Source organism: Varroa destructor, unplaced genomic scaffold, assembly GCF_002443255.2.
Source record: "Varroa destructor unplaced genomic scaffold, Vdes_3.0 BEIS01000001.1, whole genome shotgun sequence".
Classification (NCBI taxonomy): Eukaryota; Metazoa; Arthropoda; class Arachnida; order Mesostigmata; family Varroidae; genus Varroa; species Varroa destructor.
The window spans coordinates 7,569,954-7,579,828 of record NW_019211454.1 but is presented as its reverse complement, the minus strand read 5'-3'; the positions used below and the strand labels follow the sequence as shown (position 1 = coordinate 7,579,828).

Below are 9,875 nucleotides of genomic sequence, written 5' to 3'. Positions count from 1 at the left end.
TTATACAAACTATCTTGTGATGACTTTCCAAAAATCGGTAGCCTCTAATTTCAGAGTAGCAGCATCCATCCACAGCTGCTATGGAAGACCAAACGGAAGAAGAATAACGTTAAGGAGATATCATAACTGATGCACTATAATAAAATGTCACTAACTAGAAAATTACTACGAGTAATGCTTGTAATACAGAGCAAACGCTTCAATCTAAGTCTCAGTTATATCTATATTTGCCTTTACATACATTAGTAAGGGTATAGCAGTCATCAAAGCATTCGAACAATAGATATACATTTAGGTGTGTCCAGATAAACTTACCTAATCAGCAAATTTGGCCACACCACAGAGGGAAGCGACGTGAGCCACGAGCAAGCCAGTAAATAGCGTCGCCGGTATAAACATGAGGTCGGCGGGGCGTAACCTTGCCAGCAAAAAAAAAACAAGAAGAAAGCGTATCAATACGTCTTGACCTCTATCTGCATTGATAACGTGTGGCTCCATAATAATCGATAGCAAAAATGATTTACTTTACTTCCAATAAGTGTAACTTGTTTTCGTCTGGTCTTATATTAGAACCAGTACAGCTAACAGGGCTGTCTTATACACTGATTATTTAGACAAGAACCCCGCATTACTATCGTATTAGCCATTAAACAGTCTCAATAAATTAATTCTCTTTTCTGCTTGACACAAGCCTAGAGTCGACCTTCGATCGCAAAACTATGAATACAATACCTACAGAACGAGTCGTTTCCGAGCGGCAGGTACGGTTGTGAGATCTCCGTCCATTAAAAAATAGCGAACGCCAAACAGATAGCTCGTGATGTATACCTCCCAGTCGAGTGTGTCTGCGTGTGTGGAAAAGCTGACCATCCACATGGCTCCAGGCCACATTTTCAATAAAACAAAAGTACTTCACTGTAATAAAAATAATAATTTTAGTTATTCGACTATGTCAGCCCGCTGTATAGCCACAACTGCGAAACTGTTTGTTAGCACTGGTGGGCTGTATACTTTGGCTTTTGGCCTTAGGAAATTTCTATTATTTGTGACAAGACGGGTTGGCTTCCGCACTTCGTAACCTTTTTTTCATAGATGATATTTTTAATCACGCAGCATCGCATATGAGCATCTACTTCATGCCTACCATGCCCGTATTTCATTGGCTTTCACGCGTAATATAGAAATACGACGTTACAGACCACTATGCGGGAAGCTTCGTGTCAATGTTTCAATCCTGAGTTTATGTTGTAGATCTTGTAGGTCATAACCTAGTAAAGTACGTCGTAAATTACTAGCATGAGTTTTGCCGGCCCATCAACCAGTTTGACATGGCGGAGTTTAAATATTGTTGAATAGCAGGGTGTCAGCTCTGGGAGCTTGAGTCTGGAAGGGGGAGGGGGGGGGGAATAACGAAAAATAGTTTTCGGAATGTGTCTTTATTAACCCCGGCATTTTAATTATCTGTTGCAAATATAAGGGTATATGCAAGCAAAACAATACGGGTGATGACTGGCAAACCAAAGCCAGGCCAGTTTTGGAGGGCGCAAAGAAACGTTGGCCTACATTTCATATGGATTTTACATGAACGCGGTTTTTTGCACCGAAGCCACGCTGCCAGCTATGTTGAGGAACTTGCATTGCTAACTAAATGGGTGAAATAATAATTTAGCAGGTTACTGAATGAATTGTTAACAAGAATTTACAATTCATAGTGAAGAACGTTAAGATTGACGCATTTCGGATGAAAGATTCAAAATCTCTTCGCAATATGTTACTCGTCACTAATATATTTGTCCATTGAGATTTACCCAACTATAAATTATATCGTAAAAAATAGCACAAGAAGTTACATCCGCATAAAGCGTACGTATTGATCGATCTCGCTTAGAGACGCAAAAAGACGTTTGGTATTGCTGTTCCTGAATTCCGAATCATGCACGTAGAAGAAATGAAAGATCTCAATGGTGTCCACAAAGCGTTGATATTTCCATACTACATTGAACTGTTTCCCCGTAAGCGATAAGACAACATGGATTAGCTGAGCAGGAACGTGGTAATTCCAGAACATTAAACTACACAGAAAATAGAGGCCAGTCACGTTTTCGGGAATAATAGTAAACGATAATAAGGTACTACTAGTATTAGTAATACGATAATGGAAAAAGTATTTATCTAAGCAAACAGAATTATAGCACTTAAACTTAAATCTCTATAATGTTATATTTAACAGCCTACCCTATATTGTAGCTGACAGCTTGCAATGTCCATGCGAGGATATCGAAGCATTTGAATTAGGGGAAATCTTCGGGCCAAATTTAGGCATATTTCTTTCATTTGCCGCTACGAGATGCGGTTTTTAGGACCAATTGTCGCCTGGAAAACGCTCAGCCCGACATAGCTAGCGGCGCCTAGGCGAGATTTGCCAACTGGTCAAACCCTGCTTCACCCTCTCGCTAATAACCGGAACTGCGCTAGCATTGCTATATATGATAGGATCATATGGACAGTACTAAAACGGTACGTTACTGCTCACGTAGTTAAATGTTTCACTGCGTCCTTACCAGATTTTCCATTTACCGATTAAGGGTAGGCAGCAATATTTGGTGGCACTCCGTATAGTCGTCCAAGGACATGTCACGATGTTACATATACTAATAGTCGAATGTTATACACGATTAATATATGTGACTTTCATTATTCACACTTTAACGGTGTAGTATATATGTGTCATTGGCGACATGTAAAAGAGCAGTACTGTCTGTTTATCTCTTTCGATCTACGGCTTGGTTATCCGAGCCACCGTGTCGGCGCCATGTACAGTTTATGCAATTTGATATTGGAAACATTTGTTAGGGAATATCTGAGCTTCAAATCTTGATCTTTACTTTTTATTTACCTCGAATTTATTGCTAGGTTACATATAAGTGATGCAAATATTATGGTAACTATGTAGATAGGTATGTATTGATCGGCCCTGCGAATTAAAGGAAACAAACGTTTGAACGCAGATGGGGACGTATGCTTTGGAAGAGCTCCAACATGCATATATGCTATTTTATAAAATTTATTTTGCAAACAACATCTATTTCCGTATCTCAGATGAAATCCTCTGAAAGTGTTTCGGAATTTACGTCCCGCACTGTTCAGGCTAAGCATTGCTTCAGACAGCTGATTTTTTCCAGCGCAAAATGCAAAGTGTCTAGGGCCTACCTCTAGCCAGGACCGTCTCACCCATCAGTCAGATCTAAAAGCGCATACTTCACCATTACACTATTACATAGGCAAATAACACCGTCTACTCATCCCAGATCAGCACGGTACTTGGCTGTGACGATGACGGAGTTCCTAACGAGATCCAGTGACACAAAATCAGGAAATGTGTCACATGAAGTGGCCGGTGCTACTTGTAGCAGGTCAAGGCCGATTACCATCAAAAGGCCTGAAGGACCATTTGTGTTATCCAGCCAATGCTGTGCAGGCAGAACTCAATACAGCTTTAGCCAGTCGAGGCAACTAATTTAGGACTTGTTTGTGTTTTGTCGTACAAATATGCAAGCATGCTCAAAGTCATGTGAAGGGTGTCGTTATTAGAGTACGTTCTTTGTTAGGGGAAGAATTACTTTATGTTAAGGTTTTTTTTTTCTGTGTATTAGCCAGAATATTCGGAAACATTCGGCGTGACTTAAAAACAGTCGCTAATATGTATTTCGATAAAATTTTTTTTTATTTGACACATATTGTGTGATCGGACTTGAACTCCTGGCTTCTGGAGCAGCCTCTTCAATTTCTTATAGTGGGAAAATGTACACTGGAAGCTGTCAATTAGTTTATAAAAGGTAGCTATAACCCTACGAAAATTGCGATCACGTAAAAAAAAAATAACAATAAATATGTTGTACATTTTATAAGCGACGTCGTTGGTCTTAAAACTTCTCATTAATTCTGGTGTTTGTTTACTTTTATTTCTCTACTACAAAACGACCACTATTGTCAAGCCTCTCAAAATTTACCACCTTTGTATCGTTTGTAAAAGCAATAAGTTGAAAAGTTTTTCCCTTATAAAAATACTAATATAGGTTCCTAATCGAATTGATGAACTTGCAGTGAGAGGCTCTTTCCAGGCGGCAAGAACAATCGACGGTCGTACGATGACAACTGGAAGCTCGTTTTGATACTCGTAGACAATACATTCTGCACATGCTGTTGTACACGTGTAGCTGTTGGGAAATTGACCACCTAAAACGGACGGCGCAACCGCTGTTATCTGCACATCGTTCAGGTGTGCTGCCATTGCAAATAGATCGGATACAGAACAGGGCAAACTAAAGGGGCGATGAATTAATAAAAACAGTTCATGAAAATACGGGGTTAGCTTTATAACTTGCTTAAAAGCTTGTCAGATTCTACTTTCCAAGCAAAATTAACTTTGATATATAAATCTGAAACAGGTCAGCACACAGAAATCAATATTTAAGGTGAACCAGCGATTAAAGCATTAAAGGAGCTATCAACATTTATTGAAGACTATTTTTGTTTCTACAGTTAGGGGAACACTTCAAATATTCTTTATTAACTGCCTTGGAACGTACAGCTGCTATCTCAACTTCTCCGTAATCGAGCAACTGAGCACCCATCGATCAGTTCATACATCTTTCTGTATACCTTTTCAAGTGCAGTGTCATTTTTACTTCAGTTTCTCTGTCGAATCCTGTAACGGTTCTGCCAAACTTACTCATAGATCTTCTCTTCAGCAATATCTCGTGCACAGTTGGCATACACCGTAGATATGTGCACAAATAACTTCAGATTCTTCATTGACTTCGCTAATTCCAATAAGCGTTCGGTTCCGGCTATATTCGCATTCATTGCCTCCCTGAAAAGTTAATTCTGATTGACTTTTACTTGTCGTTTTCATTAAATAAATTAGTAGAGAAGATACATCGTATTATATCGGAGATATAACGATATGTTGTGAAACAGTGAGATATGGAAACGTACACACCCATTCAAATGGTTGTAAACGTTCTTTCAGCGAAGTCGGGTCATAATTGACTGAAAGGAAATGTTTGACAGCGAGGTTCGCTGCGACTGACAACAACCTACATTTTCTCAAAATAAGAATGAATTTCGTAATTACATAATTTAATTCTGGTCATATAATAGTATTAGTCTTGGACAAAGCTTGGCCTACTTCCATGAACTGCGACTGAAACGGACGAGCGTAAGCATTATTATGATTGTCAGTTAATATCTGCACAAATTTATAATAGTTGCGAAAATACTAGAGGGACTCTGGTTATGTTTACTCATCGATACGGCCTGGGCGGGTCATCGAAACGAACCGATGCAGCTGAATGTATCACGACGAAAATTTTGTTTATGAGGCGCTGTCGATCGGACGTACTAAGCCCCAAACCCGGTTCGAGGACACGCCCTGGATAGCTTGTACTTTTCTGCATGTTTCCGAACCTCGTCGCTGAAGCGTTTCCGCAAAAAGCTATTTTTTCACTTGTACAAAGAAGAGAAATGGGCCAAATCAGTAAGTAAGGTGCCTCTCATAGGGCATGTAGCTTATGATCGTTTGCGAAAATAGTCCTTTTTCAGCATTGATGTTATTAGCCAGCCGAATACATTTTGCTAAAGAATAAATTGAAATCTTTTATTTTCTATATGCAGTTTTATTATGTGTTTTCATTTCATATTATTTTCTTGCATGTGTGATTTTCTATCAGTATGATTCTCTCTGATGCTACAATCACTTGTCTTTTGTTAAATATGAAAGACATACGAATAGGTTCTTAAAGGATCTTGTGAAGACGCTCGCTGGGAAGGCAATTTTTTTTGGACCTTATCAATAGGTAAATTTGCTTCTTCAGAATCGCCTGTAATTAATCCTTATAATTACCTTTCGACCTACGGTTGGCCGATGTTACCGTATAATCTACCAAATGCACTGCTACATTCAGCATAAATTTACAAGTATTTATTTTTTCCGCTTGTGAAGCATGTGCAAAAGGACCAAAATCCGCTTAGGCTATGATGAATAAAATTTATTTCCTTATTTAGACAGATTCAACCTAACCCAATTTTTCTGAGTAGGAAAAGTTATTTTTTATAAGTTAATTTCACTCTCGTTGGCTTTCTTCATCTAATGAGTGTTCTTGTTGAGCTTAGTAACTCTTGGCACTTTATTATAGGTTCCCCTGCAGTAACGTTGACTGAAATGGGTCCAGACCTTTCTGCAAAAAAAGATACCGAGCTAGCTTATGTTCGAGGCGTGTCTTAAAGGCCTTTCAATCCAAAGCCCACCAATACTGTTAAGCTTCTTATTTACTTTACGATAAAAATAAGCGTGTATTTTTCTGATAAAAAAATGGTTATACAGTATATTTCTATAAGAGCAATTATGATCCTGCGTATATCTTTCTCATCATGCTGGTGTACTCAGAGATCCGCCGAGGAACCTCGGTGAAAAATCGGCTAACTTGCACGAAACCTTGCACTAGTAGGTGTAGTCTTTTTTTGTCTTTAATTTAAGAGTTGCATGCAAAAATAACGCTATCATTCATAGGAAGTTAAAAAACTTAACACACTTCAATTATTTATGGTAGTCTCTGGTATAGATCTATGAGTCCGACGGCTTCAGCTTGGCGGAATATATTAAATTCACCTAAACTGGTGACTATTAAAGAAACAACTGTGAATTTAGTTTTTGAATCTGTTGGTACCCAAGAAAGTTTTTTTCCTTGGAAGCCGCATAAGCCTTTTCTATGGACAGTTTAGCGGAAATTAATGTTACTCACCCTCACAGAGAATCAATTGTAGCACACGAGATTGCGTCGTTAGTAACGGGAGCTTGTTACAATAACTCACACGTTAAAATTTCCCATAAAGAATAAACTATAATATGTTACTTTCTAGTTTTTCGTTTCATCAACCAGGGCATGGTCATTGTAATTTGTAGTAGATTTGGACGTAGTTCCCATACAAAAAACTCTACTTAATTTCCTGTTGAAAATACAGATTTTCTCCCGCGTGCTTCAAAGTGTTTCGCCAAAATGTTTCTTATTTGAGCCAAGCCTATGCACAGAAATCGGCTTAGAATCGTTTTAGAGATGTCGTAAGATACGTACAAACCTTTGTCTTTTTAGCAACAGGCGATGAATGTTTAAGCTATCTTTCAAATATGTAACAAAAAGGTTTATGTGTACTGGCCCATTAGGGTTTAGAATGAAGCGGTCGCGTCTTTACTGCGAGCGTACTATATACCGCTCTATAGTTGGATTTTCATGGACAATATATAATTGTACATGACAAAATCTATCCAAACGGTGGGGGCAGTATCAGTAGTATGTCGGACATGAATCTATATAGACTCCCAGTAAATTTATCCCAGAAGAAAATCGATGCTTTTTCCCTGACGGACGCACCTTTACCGCTGCTTCGTCCTAACCTTGGCAATACCTTGAGATGGAGCCTATTATAACGTGAGTTTCCACCATTGTTCAACAAAAAATGTACTATAAATTTGCCTTTATTAAAGATATTGCTCTTAATTTTCACCCTAGTTCTAAGCAAAGTTACAGTAAACGAAAAAAAGAAGATAAGATGATTTCAAATTCTACAACGTCGGGATTGTCGTACTTTGTCCCTTGCTCGCTTCTTGCTGATGTACGCCTTGACTTAAAATGATTGATTTCAATGCAAAGTTTGTATAACCCAATAATAACGACTCCTCTAATCACAACTTCGGTTTTCAGCTAGGGATCTAAGGAGAAGATCGTAACTCGTAACTTATAACAAGATTACACAGCAGAATAATTCGGGAACTAGTTGAACCTTTTTTTGTTTTAGCTATTCTTAAAATATTCTATTGTGTTTCTAGATACTCTATTTATATTGGGTGTTTGTAATTACTGGACGCTAATGAAAAGTGGCCTTCACTGTCCTTATTTTGCATATTCAACCAGTCATATTGGGTACAGCATATAACAATGCTAGTTACATACTCTATTTATAAATGTTTAAGTACAAGACCCTACTCTACGTAACCATAGATCGCGCGAAAAAATCAGCTAATTAGAGCCAGATATCGCTGTTCTGTGTCTGGTCTGATATTTGCAGGTAATAAAAAAATTATATCGTTACTGAGACAACTTTCCAACGGTTCAGAATCGACTTCGGAGTTGGTTGATGCCCATATAGAGCATATTTTTTTTTAGCTGGAAATTTAATATAATCTTAAGGTATTGACTTAGTACATATGTAAACTGGAAATGTTGTTCTACTTGTGTGCTTAAAACGAGTAAATGGCCTAGGAAATCGGTTATGTTAAAACACTAAGCACATTTATTTGCTCAGAGGTATCTGCACTAACACTATTATATTATACTGTTTATAAGTACGTTCACAAGAGGTTTATTAGTGGGATGGGTAATTGGATCTACTCCAGCTCGTCCCACCAATTCGTACCACGCGATAACCAACTTATAATAAAGTTTAGCTAAATGGTATTGTAGATGTGTCAGGGAAAATGCGTACACAAGATTGTCTAGTGCTTCAAGTTGAGCTTCGCGGGCTTGACCCGCGTGTAGTTCTGAACAGAAGAGGAATTTCAGTTTTTCCCACAGCAGAAAACGTCTGCTGGCGGGAAATGAGGAATTGTCCATTACGTGCTACAACATACATCTGGGTCTGAAAATCCCAGAAGTTCGTTAAAATTTCGGTAATTGCAGAAATGTGAATGACAGGTTATTAGACAGTGTTCCCGAAGAACAATTTCGTTGACTCTGAAACGGTTATGACGTACACTTACGCGGCACTTAGTCACTGAAGGTAACTTCATCTCTGTACTTGTTTTGCCATCCAGTAATTTTCCGTAACTCAAAGTTTTTCTCGTTCGCTTCAGGTTAATTCTACGCTGTCTAGTTTACCGCTTTGCTGTTTGGCCAATGAGTTCATTTAGGTTTTCGGCAAGGCGAACGTTATTCTGAACTAATGATTTCATGTTGTCAAAGATAAAAGAAAAATCTAGGTAACAGATTTAAACTGTTTACTATCTACGTATCTGTATAGAAAGTAAACGCAATCGAGTGTATATATGAGTAACATTAGCTCTGTTTAATCCTCTTTGCGGTGTCCTCGTAAAGGGAGGCAGTGCCTGACCAGCTAAGATCTGCCATAGCATAGACGCATCAAGTTCAATAAGTTTAGGCTGTACGCATTACTTACGTTATTGTGGAATAGAACATAGGCTAAATTAGGGTCGCAGATATCTTGCAGTTGGGTCTGTGACGGCAGCGTTCGAAGTGATTCGACGTTTGAGTAAGTAAGTGTTCCAGTATTACGTATAATACTTTATTTATATGATACGCACTTTTTGAAGCCTGCACCAGAAGCCGCTGGCCACTTCCCTGAAACTGAACACGCTTTAATTGTATCCAACTACGTTACGCCGTTGCCGATATACAGAGCAGTAACGAGGCTGACGTCATGAGTCATGCATAAGCTGCATTTGGACATATGTACAAGTCTGTTTTTTGGAGATCCAATTTATGATATGTATATATATTTTGTTATTGTATGAGAAAGTAATAGAATCATGATGAAGATCTAAAACAATCAGTTATGATCTCAGAGATGCCGTTGTCTAAAATAATTTAGAAGTTAGGAGTTATCAGGCGTTCGAATGAAAAATAGAATTCTTCTGTGATAAAATATAGCTAGGCTGTGACTGTCGGGCAAGCTAGACTAAAAGCAACAGGACAGTGCACTTACGAGGTTGTATTTAGGTCAACAATAACTAGATCTCACCAACATTCACTTTTGTGTGAACTAAGTTTTAGAAAGTTATGCAAGTACACTGCAGCATATAT

General features: G+C 38.3%; 1 long non-coding RNA gene across 1 annotated transcript in view; it reads right to left on the bottom strand.

Moving 5' to 3' along the window:
- Positions 1–3,737: 3,737 nt before the first annotated feature.
- The window catches only part of LOC147758193 (uncharacterized), an 8,300-nt gene continuing 2,162 nt past the window's right edge, over positions 3,738–9,875 (bottom strand). The window contains exon 3 of the long non-coding RNA XR_015318853.1: positions 3,738–9,419. This is a non-coding gene — a long non-coding RNA (uncharacterized LOC147758193). The remainder of the gene's footprint in view (positions 9,420–9,875) is intronic.